The sequence below is a fragment of the Dermacentor albipictus genome, chromosome 8 (genome assembly GCF_038994185.2).
Source record: "Dermacentor albipictus isolate Rhodes 1998 colony chromosome 8, USDA_Dalb.pri_finalv2, whole genome shotgun sequence".
Taxonomy (NCBI): domain Eukaryota; kingdom Metazoa; phylum Arthropoda; class Arachnida; order Ixodida; family Ixodidae; genus Dermacentor; species Dermacentor albipictus.
This window is the reverse complement of record NC_091828.1, coordinates 120964935-120977031: the sequence shown is the minus strand read 5'-3', so window position 1 is coordinate 120977031 and position 12097 is coordinate 120964935. Positions and strand designations below refer to the sequence as shown.

Genomic DNA, 12097 nt, shown 5'->3' with positions numbered 1-12097 from the left:
CGCAGCTCGCAGCGTTAAAGAAAGGAAACGCAAATAAGACAGATGACGATTATGATTGTGGGACAAGATAAGCCCCCCCAGTATAGACTTTTAAAATGTGTATTGCCACTCAACGATAATCGTCATCTGTCTTGTCCGCATTTCCTTTAACGCTGCGAGCCCGGTACTTCCAAGTCACGAACGGCATGCGTGTCATCAGCATTCTTGACGGGAAAGTAGCGAGCGCAGCGTTTTCACCAAGCAAGACAGATGACGATTATAGTTGTGTGGCAGATATACACCCCAAAGGGTGTACATTTGTTTAAGAGTGTAAGAACCATACTGGACAAAACCGCGAATGCTTCGCATTACGTTGATGTCCATTGCAGTTGGGTCTGCTTAATTTTTTTCCGCCACCAGATTGTCACTGTTATGGATTTGTCACTCGGTGCAAGACGCGCCTATACTGTATCCCAAAACTCTCGAATGTTGTCGCGGATTCTGTAGCGAACGGAGTCTTGTCTAATCAGGCTGCACGCACGACACGAGTGTAATGTAAAGAATTAATGTAATGTAACGTAATGTAATGTAATGAATCTACGTTCTCGAATGTAAGCAAACGCGAGCGATTATTCTGGAATCCACCGCGATACGCGAATAAATAGCGGACGGACTTGACCAGCGAGATCAGACTTCGCCCATCGACAACAGTTGCTCACCGCGTTGTCGGTGTGCTTCCAGTGCTGCGATAGCTATTTTTTTTCTGGGCAAAATACCGCCCAATAAGTAGTTTAAATTCTTAGCTCACGCTTATAGCAGTGTTTTATTTTTCAACGTCACTACAACGTGATAACGTGAATATTCGCCGCCATGCCCAGGAGTCGACCCCTCGACTTCGTGCCCCAACCGCTGAGAAGTCAAGGCAAGTGCCGTTTAAATCATTGCAAGTATTCTTTCCACCGCCACTTATGACGACGTCCCCTTACCGGAATCAATCTCTGCTATCTTCTCGTCGGTGTGGTTATCGCCTCGTTCCATCGTCACGTGACCAGCTTATTTTGAAGGGTCGCTCAAAATTTAACCCCGGGTTGCAATGTCTTGGCTTTGAATCCGTGAGCTTGCATGACAAGTAAAGAGTCGAAACCTCGCGGTATACGCTCCATTTCGATTAATTCTCCCATTTTATTATGTGCTTATTTGCCCTTGCGCTGTGCTGTGACGTGTTGTACATTTATATATTTCGCATGGAAGTAATCGGTACAGTCTACCAGTGCTGACACTTTCTTAAATGGTTATGCCATAACGAAAGACAGAGAGACAAGTCAAAGCGCAGGATCCCACTTGAACAACGACTAAACTTAGAGCCCTTCGAACAGGGTTCGTGTCCCCAAGAATAGCATTAGGAATGCGTCCGTCACCCTCCGCTATGACGGTCAATGGTGTCGTCGTTCCGAAGTGTTCTCTTCCGACAATGGCTTGCGATCAATGCGAACTATAGCGCAGTCGCGAGTTACGGTCTGTGTATACACTGTGTCGAGTACATGTTACAGAGAACATGTTCCGAGGGCCGCCTCACGACCACAGTCGTCACTAGCAGCGTTGCCGGCCATTCCGACGATGCCCGGAAGGCAGGAAGGCTTCGCAAACGCCCACTGCTGTAGCCACACTCGACTGAGCGCACACACGAATTACTGCACTGCTGACTCTGCATGCATTCTTTCTTCCGGAGGGCTGCACCGAATTAATGCGCACGCTGTCTCGCGGAAGCCCTCGTCGAGCCTGCAGATGTTGCGGGCGTGTCTGTCCCATGGTGTAGTGCTTACTCTTACTCGAGCTACAGCGACGCATAGCGAACGAACCAAGTTGGGGAATCGGGAAGCCGTACACCTTCGCAGAGAGCGAAAGACCACACGGTGCGTCACTACCACTCTCTCCCTCTTTCTCTTCCCCCTTCCCCCTCTATCTCTGTCTCTCACGCACACTGCGTTGCACCGGGGAGGGCGGTACTGGGGGGGGGGGGGGGGGTGGAGGGGCTGACTCGAACGTAATTACTCGGAAGAAGCGCGACCGATTGAAGCGAGAGCATTGCTTGATGCCAGGTTGTGTCTCGATTCTTCTTTTTTTTCTTTTTTCTTTTAATGCGTGTATAAACGGTACTGCAGAGAATTCGTGATTGAGAGCAGAAGTAAGAGCGTCGCAATCAACGTTCGTATTACTACTGTCTGCGCGAAACCGAGCTGATGTGATAGCATTCGACTCTGCGTCTTTGAGTGGAGAAAAGAGAGAGAGAGAGAGGCGAGCAAGCGAGAGAGACGTCGATGACGGGGCAAAGCGCCTTCGGTGGTTGTTGGCCGCCGTGCAAAGCGACAACAGCCGGACGCAAAATAGAGAGAGAAAGAAAGAGAGAGAGAAAAAAGCTAAGAAGCAAGAAACAGAAGCAAAAGTATCAAAAGACCATGCGACAAGGCGAGCGTTGAACTTATTTTGAGAACCGTCTCCTTCTAATGTGCCTCGATACACGTAAGATAACGCCGCGGGGGCTTCACTGGTTATATGATGTCTTGCAGCTGTGCACACGAGGTTGCGAGTTCGATGCCAAGTTGGTTTCCAATGGGAGTGTAATGCGAATAACGCTGGTGTAGTTAGATTTAGGTGCACGTTAAAGGAAACCGACTGGTTGACAAGATCAATCCCGATTCCTCCCCTTGCACGGCGTCCCCAATTGCTCACGGGGCGGGTTCGCGACGTCGTAATTTCGCGAACGCACATGCAAACAACAAAACGATGCATGGCGGCCAAGGCGTATTTCCAGCTGCTGCAATCACTTCCCGTGTTTGCAGTATACAAAGGCATGACCTTCCAGATTAGCTTCTGGTACCCGAGGAAAAGCGTGCAATGCGCAGGTAAATGCGCACTACCTTTGCCGATTACAGGCGATTCATGCTCCCGGGCCCGGTCATTAACACATCTCCCCGTTTGTCCAACGGAAGGCCGATGCCAGCCGCTACTGCGTGAGATAAAGATACTTGGCAGGAGTGGTGATACGTTAGGAGGAGAACTTTTGGAGGCACATCACATAAAAGAGAGCGGCACGAGTTGTATTAGTGATACGTCTGTTTTTCTGTTTGAAAACGAGTTGCAACTGTTAAAACTCCCCGGTGATCACTCTAGGCAACACTGATGTACGCATGCGCATTTGTTCATTCTCCCTGCCCTGCTGTAAGAATAAAATCAGTTGAAGTTCAGCGCTCAATATGTCGTTGCGTACTCTCCCTCCCAAGTCATCATTTTCCTTTTTTGGCGCAACAATGTATTCATTAGATCCCGACCAACTCGCCCGGTAACAAGTTCTACTCAATGAAATAGACTTGGGACTCGGAAAACAATCTCCTCCACTGTCATCAGTAAACTTCACTGTTCGTTTTTTTTTTTTTTTTGGTGCCGTACATGGTCACGGAACTCTTGTCTCCGACTGTATATGTAATTGTACAGTGGAAAGAACGGTGTCGTCTGCGAGTCAAATAAAACGACCAAGAAGCCTCTTTTGGCGTCAACGTATTAGTTCGGTATAAAGGCAAATGTGCGCAAGGGGAACAATAATAATAATAAAAAAAGAAATAGCTGGAACAGAGTTTTGACAGTTTACAACACTTAGCAGTTCCCTCACTTTGAATTTTGGGTTGCCCAAGTATACTTACGTTTAGCATCATGAGTGCAAGACATCACTAGGCAATACGTAGCCCTAGCTCAGACACGCCAGTTGCTTTATCGACGACTTGGGAATCAACTAAAGTCGTATGACTGGTCGTCTGGAGCTTTTATCACGCTGCGTTCTTCAATTACTTGCAGTTTGAAAGTTGTTCCTCCGAGAAGTAATGTTTATTGGGGCATTTGTGGCTGTCGTTGTTAAACGAATGGCATCAGAGTAACCGAACTGGCCGATTGCTTCACCCGCCGTGGTTGCTCAGTGGCTATGGTGTTAGGCTGCTGAGCACGAGGTCGCGGGATCGAATCCCGGCCACGGCGGCCGCATTTCGATGGGGGCGAAATGCGAAAACACCCGTGTACTTAGATTTAGGTGCACGTTAAAGAACCCCAGGTGGTCAAAATTTCCGGAGTCCCCCACTACGGCGTACCTCATAATCAGAAAGTGGTTTTGGCACGTAAAACCCCATATATTATTATGGCCGATTGATCGCACTGCACAGGTGCTTCCGCGTTTGACCCCTCTTCCTCCTCTTGTGATACAGCGGTCTCCATTGCTGGAAATACAACCCGAGCCTTGGTACGCAGTATACCAGGAGTCAATTTCGTAAGCCCGCTGACGTGAGAAGACCGAAATCAATTTTAGGACATCACCATGATCATTGTACCATTAGGGTTACAGAATGCGCACAAAGAGAAGGGAAACGCAGTCGAGGACGGCAGAAGACTAGGTGGAGCAATGAAATTAGGAAATTCGCCGGCGCTAGTTGGAATCGGTTGGCGCAGGACAGGGGTAATGAGATCGCAGGGAGAGGCCTTCGTTCTTGGCAGTGGACATAAAATAGGTTGATGCTGATGATGATAATGATAATGACCATCACCATCCGCAATTATTGTCATCATGAGGGACAAAGTGTAACAATGGCCATCAGTCTAACTAAACACAGGGGTGTTATTTGGGACGTTGTCACGTTTTGCCATGTCGTGGCATACCGCAGTTCCAGTGTTTTACGCCGCTCAGAGAAGGCTTTAGCTACCTTTGCGCGCCAATCGGGTCTGGCTAGACGGCGAATTCGACCACGTATATGGCGGAATTCGAAACTGCCTAGAAAAGCAGCCCCATGTGTAAGACGAACGCCCGTAATGATCATCATCAATCGAATTAAGTGTAGTACAACAGTGGGTCGTCATTATCATTAGCGTGACATAGCCGACTGCACGGCAATGTCTACTCCTCCCGGAGACACTCAATGCCCCTCTCTCCCGCCTCAGTGAACAAAACCCGGATCCGCAATTCCCTAATCAGTTTTCATCATCGCCCGAAATGATACGGCTCCCCCTTTCCTCCTCCTCCTCCTCCTCCTTCTTCATCTTCTTCTCCTTCTCCTCCTCCTCCTTCTTCTCCACCTACTCCATCAAATCCTTTTGGAGTCCCGCGTTCCGTCGGCCCGCTTCGCTGGATGCCGTCTCCACCCCCGCCGGCTCCTCCCTGGCCTTGAGCATGCGTCTTGCGCAATGAACCGTCGAATTAGTCACACCGCCATTGGAAACGACGGTCCGTCCCGCCAAGGGCTGCTTTCCGCTTCATCGACAGGCTCGTAGCAGGGAGGAGCCATTCGCCTGGCTACGAATACAAAACTACAGCGTATACAGACAGAATACAAGTAGCGCGTGAGCGTTGCCGGGGACGCCGATGTGCCCGTCGATCAAAGACGCGCGTGCCCGTATCCACATGCACGCACGCACACGCGTACACATACACATTCTATCTCTCCCTCTCCCACGCACGCGCAGACGCACTCAGTCACTGTCAAATATATACTCGCGCGCACACACACGTACACACGCATTCAGTCTACTCATACACGCCGGACTTACACGGGTGCAAGACTCTTTGACACGCTCATACACGGGGCCACACATTACACGCAACACAGATACTTACTCTCTCTCACACTCACAAACATACCCAGACAGACAGGGGCGCCCACAATGACTCTATCTCTCACTCTCGCACATACAGACATACATATACAGGCAGGCGCGTATGCACATACATGTATTCACACACACAGACAACGTAAGTACGCACAAACACGCAGACACATACATGCACACACATACGTGCACACACACACACACTCTCTCTCTGTCTGTCTCCTACACACATTCGATCGCGCGATCGGACAGACGCCATTCAATCTCGTCTCGGTGGGGACACCGCGCCAGAACGGCAGCTCCCATCTCGACGCTTGCAAGAGCACCGCGGGCGTATGACTCAGACAGCAGAACGTACACACAGGGTGTTTGCATTTCATTTTCTTTTTTGCCCAAATAGTGTCCGCCTCTGCGAGTAGACCAGCTCTTTAACACGAATTTTGCTATCTGCCGCAGGCAGCCTTATAAAAAAAGAGATTTGAAAGCGTTCGCTGGAACACCCGTATACGGCGTTCGCAAGTGGCGGAGCCGCACATGCGTGTGGGCTGCGGCGGCGAACTCTGCGGCGCAGCTGTTTGCTGTCACTCATAATCCTTTCCTTTCTTTGTTTCTTTTTCTTTTTTTTATTTGTATGTGCGTCGAGAACGCGAGCGAACGGAGTTCAGCTGGCTTGCGATCACGAAGCAACCGACCTGCGGGTGCCGCAAAACGCGCGCGCGTGAGCAATCGCTTCGAACCGCTCGACGCGCCGGCAGCGGCGGGGACGACGGCCGCTCGAAACTGCACCGGCACGTGTATATGCACCCGCACTCTTACACTCTTAAAACGGTTGCACCCTTTGGGGTGTATATTTGTCCCACAACGATAATCGTCATCTGCCTAGCCTGCGTTTCCTTTCCTGAAAACTCGGCGCTCGCTACTTTGCTGTCGAGAATGCTGCGTCACACTGATAACGCGCATGCCTTTCGTGACTGGGAAGTACCGGGCTCGCAGCGTTAAAGATAGGAAACGCGGGCAAGACAGATGACGATTATTGTTGTGGGACAAGATACGCCCCAAAGGGTGTCAATTTTCTAAGAGTGTAGAAAAATTTACACCCTTTGGGGCGTATCTTGTCCCACAACGATAATCGTCATCCGTGCTGCCCGCGTGTCCTTTCTTTAACGCTGCGAGCCCGGTACTTTCCAGTCACGAACGGCATGCGCCTTATCAGTGTGACGCAGCATTCTCGACAGGAAAGTAGCGAGCGCCGAGTTTTCAGGAAAGGAAACGCAAGCAAGGCAGATGACGATTATTGTTGTGGGACAAATATACACCCCAAAGGGTGCAACCGTTTTAAGAGTGCGTGAGCAAAAGTATACGGACCAGGGATTGCGTGATAACACTGATTTTCTCCTCTGCTTGCGAGCGTAACTTGAAACGAAACACTGAATAAAGGGAAAATCAGACAATTGCTACAAAAGAAACCCCATACGGGTTCCTCGAAAGAAAAGCCTCCATAGTTGAAGAAAAATTCGTCCTGGTCCGGGACTCGAACCCGGGACCACCGTCTTCCCGGGGCAGCCGCTCTACCACTTGAGCCACGACAAATTCGACTTCGTCCTGCCATCTGCTAACCGCCTGGTTAAGCTCAGATGGTAGAGCGGCTGCCCCGGGAAGGCGTTGGTCCCGGGTTCGAGTCCCGGACCAGGACGAATTTTTCTTCAACTATGGAGGCTTTTCTTTCGAGGAACCCGTATGGGTTTCCTTCGTAGCAATTGCTACGAACGGGTGGTTGTCTGATTTTCCCTTTATTCATTACTTCTCTCCACCTTGCGGGTTTCCGCAGAACTACTACGTAAAACTAAACACTCTCAGAGATGTTTACACCCTTCGAGTCGCATCTTGCCGCACAACGATAAAGGTAATCTGTCTTGTCCGCATTTCCTTTCTTTAACGCGGTGAGCCCGGTACTTCCAACTCACGAACGACGTGCGTGTTATCAGCATGACATAGCATTCTCGACAGGATTGTAACGAGGGCATAGTTTTCAAGAAAGGAAATGCGGGCAAGGCAGATGACGATTATCGGTGTGTGGCAGATATACGCCCCAAAGGGGTGTAAGCGTTTTTTAGAGTGAAGATTGCAATACAAGCTAGGCGTTGTAAATTTTCTAGTCCACTCGTCTGTTTCCGTTTATGGCTGGTAATTACGAAGAAATTCAGTTTTTTTCGGTGACCCTGTGGTCCCTGTACTTTTGCTCACGGGTGTACATATACATACGTTCACGGAGACGCACGGACTGCGGCCGTTGCCGGCAGGGATTCGAATCCGCGACTTCGCGTGCAACGCCGTAGCCGCTATAAAAGCGCACCGTGGCGATGATCTGTCGCACTTGCCATGTGCGCCGTCGTTCAATGTTCAATCTCTTAGAGGCAGGAATATCTGATCTGGATATAGAAATGTGCCTTTATCACTTATTTTTTTTTTCATTCCTCTCCTAGTAGTTCAGCCATCCTCCTGCAGTTCACCTTCCAGCGTGCCGCGTAAGTGACGGAAGATATGTGTACCGTCCGCCTGCTCCAGACTACCCCGCGCATCTTCATTCCTTTTTTTTTTTTGCGAAGACTAACCGGCACTAGAATGACCTTCCCGCCGACGCCTGGCACCGCTTCCGACCCACATGATTTCGAGGCTGCCATAGAGTCTGCACTTCCCTGAAGTAATGACTTATCGCTCTTGTAATACCTTGACCAGGGCCTTTGAGGCACTAATAAATAAATAAATAAATAAATAAATAAATAAATAAATAAATAAATAAATAAATAAATAAATATGCGAGAAAGCGCGGGATAGAGCTTCTACAACCTCAACATTACATGACGTGGTCGTCATCATCATCTTATTTGCCCACTGCAGGATGAAGACCTCTCCCCGACCTCCCCCGTAAACCCGAAGACCTCACCCGTATATATATTGGCACTCGTTTGGCTGCCGGGCGGCAAATACCAGCACAGACAGAAATGATGACAAAAAATTTCTCAACGTCGCGTCCTGCCAGGTGCACGTACAGCTATCGACATCCTTCCAAGCGCGAAAGAAGACGAAAACGTATAATGAAGCAGTAAACAAGACCGCCACGTTGTTCAGGCACCACCAACGATAACGAGACCACATACACTTCGAGAGAGGAGATGGTGTCGCATCACCTGGTCTCGCAACTTCCCCTGCTGCCAGCCACTTTCTCGGTGCGGCAATTGTCGACAGGGTGTCTAGATGCTTCCGTAATTACTTTGTTTAACGCAAAACAACCGACTCAAGAAAGACGACCAGGACAAGGCGCTACTCTCAACTGACATCGTTTTATTGCGTCGCTCCTTTACAGACAGCAGAAGCTAGAGCAACATGCGCAGTGAGCACGATGTGCAGGAACCACCACAACAGCCGATCACAAGAGCGCACTCATGCGACAGAACCCAAAGAGCTATATTCGGCACTGTACAACGTTAAAGAAGGCGCACTAATGCACTGTGGCCTCAATGACTGTATCATTGTCCACCTTGTCATGTCGTGTTTCTTGTGTCCGTTGTTCTGCGCTGAACAAAGCAATTATGGATCCGCACCAACTAGCCCGCCGACGCACTGTGCTGTCTCGATGCAGCAGCGACAACTGGAGGTGGGCATCGAGGCACCCTGTAGCTAGACGACAGACGCCCACGGGCCTCGGCCGCAAGTGAACCTGTCTCGATCTTCAAAAGGCTTGGGCTGGTTGGCGATACATAGTTACACTGGAAGCACAGCGCGGGAAGGACGATCGTCAAAGGCGAGACGGGACAAGCGCTAACTTTCAACACAGCGTTTATTGCGGAAGAGGAGCACATATACGCAACTGATTCTGCTAAGGGAAAGGACGTAAAAGTTAGCGCTTGTCCCGTCTCGTCTTTGTCGATCGTCCTTCCCCGCGCTATGTTTCCAGTGTAACTGTCTCGATCGGGGGCCCGGGAACGCTACACTTGTGCATCAACCACCACGACCCCACCACCGGATACACCGGGCACACGCGAGGGACAAAACAAGAAAAAAGAAGAAGAAGAAGAAGAAGAAGACCTGCGATAAAATGGAGGACGCACTTTCACGCGTGAACAGCGATCGAACACAAGTTCGTTTCCCACTGCGAAAGTCCCCTATACACGTGCTCCCTTGCTGGCTTCTTTTGTGCTCGACGGTGACAGGCGTGCGGGACAGCGCGCCAAATTGAAATTATAATGCGCCGGCGGTTTAATCTTCTTCGCCTCCTCCCGAACGTCGAGGACTTCCTTTCTTTCTTTCTCTCCCGATCTCGATTTCGCGCCTTCTTTACTTTATTTTATTTTTTTTTTCGTACGCAAGGTATAATTCTCATCTCTTCTTGCCTCGTTGTCTGCGAGAAGTCAGTGAACGGCGGCGAAATGGTACTGCCGAGAGACCGCCCGCGTTGATGTGACGGTAGTGCTGGGAGAGAAGGGGGGTGAGGGGGTGCATTTTTCGGGGGAGGGTGCTAGGGGAGGCGGGGGCTGGCGGGGGGAAGAGGCAGAGAAGGGGGGGGGCTCCAGAGACGGTGTGATCTGCCCCCCTGGTGCCCTCGAACAATGAACGATAGTTCGTTCGCCTGCCAGCAGACATCGTCCCGAGGACGTCAACGAACCTCCTCTCCCTCCTTCAGCACACCTTCGCCCTTACCCTCTCTTCTCCCGGGAGTGGTTCGTCCGCCATGTTGGATCGGGAGAGAGGCGCGGACGCGCGGTTTCGTCCAATTATACGCCGGCTGTCCGAGGATATCTAACGCGCCGGGCGGTATTATTCGCGTGCCGCACCGCATTGCGACCGCCACTGTATACCACCGTCCCCGCCGCCGTGTGCTATATTCACCGGGAAAAGGCACCGGCTCACAGATCGTGGACGAAACGAGAAAAAAAACGAAGAGCCGGCGCAAAATGCGGAGTCACGCCGATTCCCCGGCACCCCTCCCTCCCTTCTCGCTTACACCCGGCGGACAGCCCGACTGCCCGGCTTACGCCGGATGATAGATGAAGGAAACGTTCGGATTGCAAAGCACGTCCCTGAGAGAGAGAGAGAGAGAGAGAGAGAGAGAGAGACAAAGAAAGAGAGAGACGTGAGAGTCAGAGACAACGCTGCCAGTGTTTCAGGAAGCGGTTGGGGGACGAATATACCGCAGGTTTGACGGTTTATTTTCCTTTAGCTTAGCTGGCGGATATCCTCGACTTCTTGTTTAGAAGCACCTGTACATATATATATATATATATATATATATATATATATATATATATATATATATATATGTATATATATTCTTGAGCGTAGGAAACGGAGTGTCGAATGAAGAGAGGGAAAACGTCACGGTGGTGAAGAAGTAAAGTATCGGAGGAGACGGCCTCGTCATATATACTGTTCGCTGTGCTTTCGCGGTTGGAGAAAAGTGGCTCTTGGTGTATATAGCGGTATAACTGCAGGCTTTTCTTCGGCTTATCGGTATTCAGAAAGCGGTGTTTCATTTTGGAAGAGATAGCGGGCTATATGCTACGTGGCCCACTCGCTTTGGTGTGTATATACTGAGGGATGGATTGCGTTTCGCCCGGTATAGGGATCTAACCTGGCGTGGCCGCTACAGTTGATGAAGTTGATGTACGCTAGGACTGTACGACGCTGAAAGTAAATCTCGGGAACTTCATTGCGTCGAGGTATAATTATACCGACGAATAATGAACGCACTAAGCGAATATATTCGTCGATTTCAGTCTGATGTTTAGAAATTTTTTGGTGGCATTGTTCATATAGTACCATTTCGTAGTGCTATTGTTGGCCCTTCTGTCGTTCCTGAGCTTTATTTAATTATTTCTTTCGTGACTCACAGTGAATAACGTTTATTACCCTGATACGAAATGTGCAGTGCGGCCGACTTCTGTGAGGAACGGATAATCAAGCGTAACTGGCACTGGTTTATTCGCGCAAGTTAAGCAGCAGGAAAATAGTGAGAATAACGTAGTCCGAACTCCATATAGAGTATACATTAGTTAGCAAAGAGTCGTGATTATGCAATGGCAAGAAAGAGAGAAGAGAGAGCAAGGACACGAAAGGCAGGGAGGTCAACCAGACGAGCACCCGGTTTGCTACCCTGCAGGGGCGATGGGGGAAAGGGGAATAGCAAGAGTAAACGAGGGAGAGAGTGAGCACTGGGTGCGCGTGGGAGGATGCGCAGGGACACTATAAGTGCTCTCGTAAGCCGGTGCACTTCAAGTAGTGTACTAGAGCACGAAACGCTTTTCATGCCAGTGAAAAACTTACAAATAAGGAAAGAGCATAACCATTTAAGAAACGATTTAACCTAAATACAAAATGGTACACGCCGCTTCACTGGTTACCAGGCTATGCAGTAGAACCCGCTTAAACATAATTCAAGTGGACAGAAAATACAGTTCCGTTTATCAGAAGTTTCATT

General features: G+C 49.8%; 1 protein-coding gene and 1 non-coding gene across 4 annotated transcripts in view; one reads left to right on the top strand and one right to left on the bottom strand.

The window, feature by feature from the left end:
- The window catches only part of IRSp53 (Insulin receptor substrate 53 kDa), a 211651-nt gene that overhangs the window by 184078 nt on the left and 15476 nt on the right, over positions 1-12097 (bottom strand). The gene's annotated exons all lie outside the window — the stretch shown is intronic.
- Positions 7241-7316, top strand: TRNAP-GGG (transfer RNA proline (anticodon GGG)). The gene has a single exon. It is a non-coding gene; the product is annotated as a tRNA-Pro (tRNA).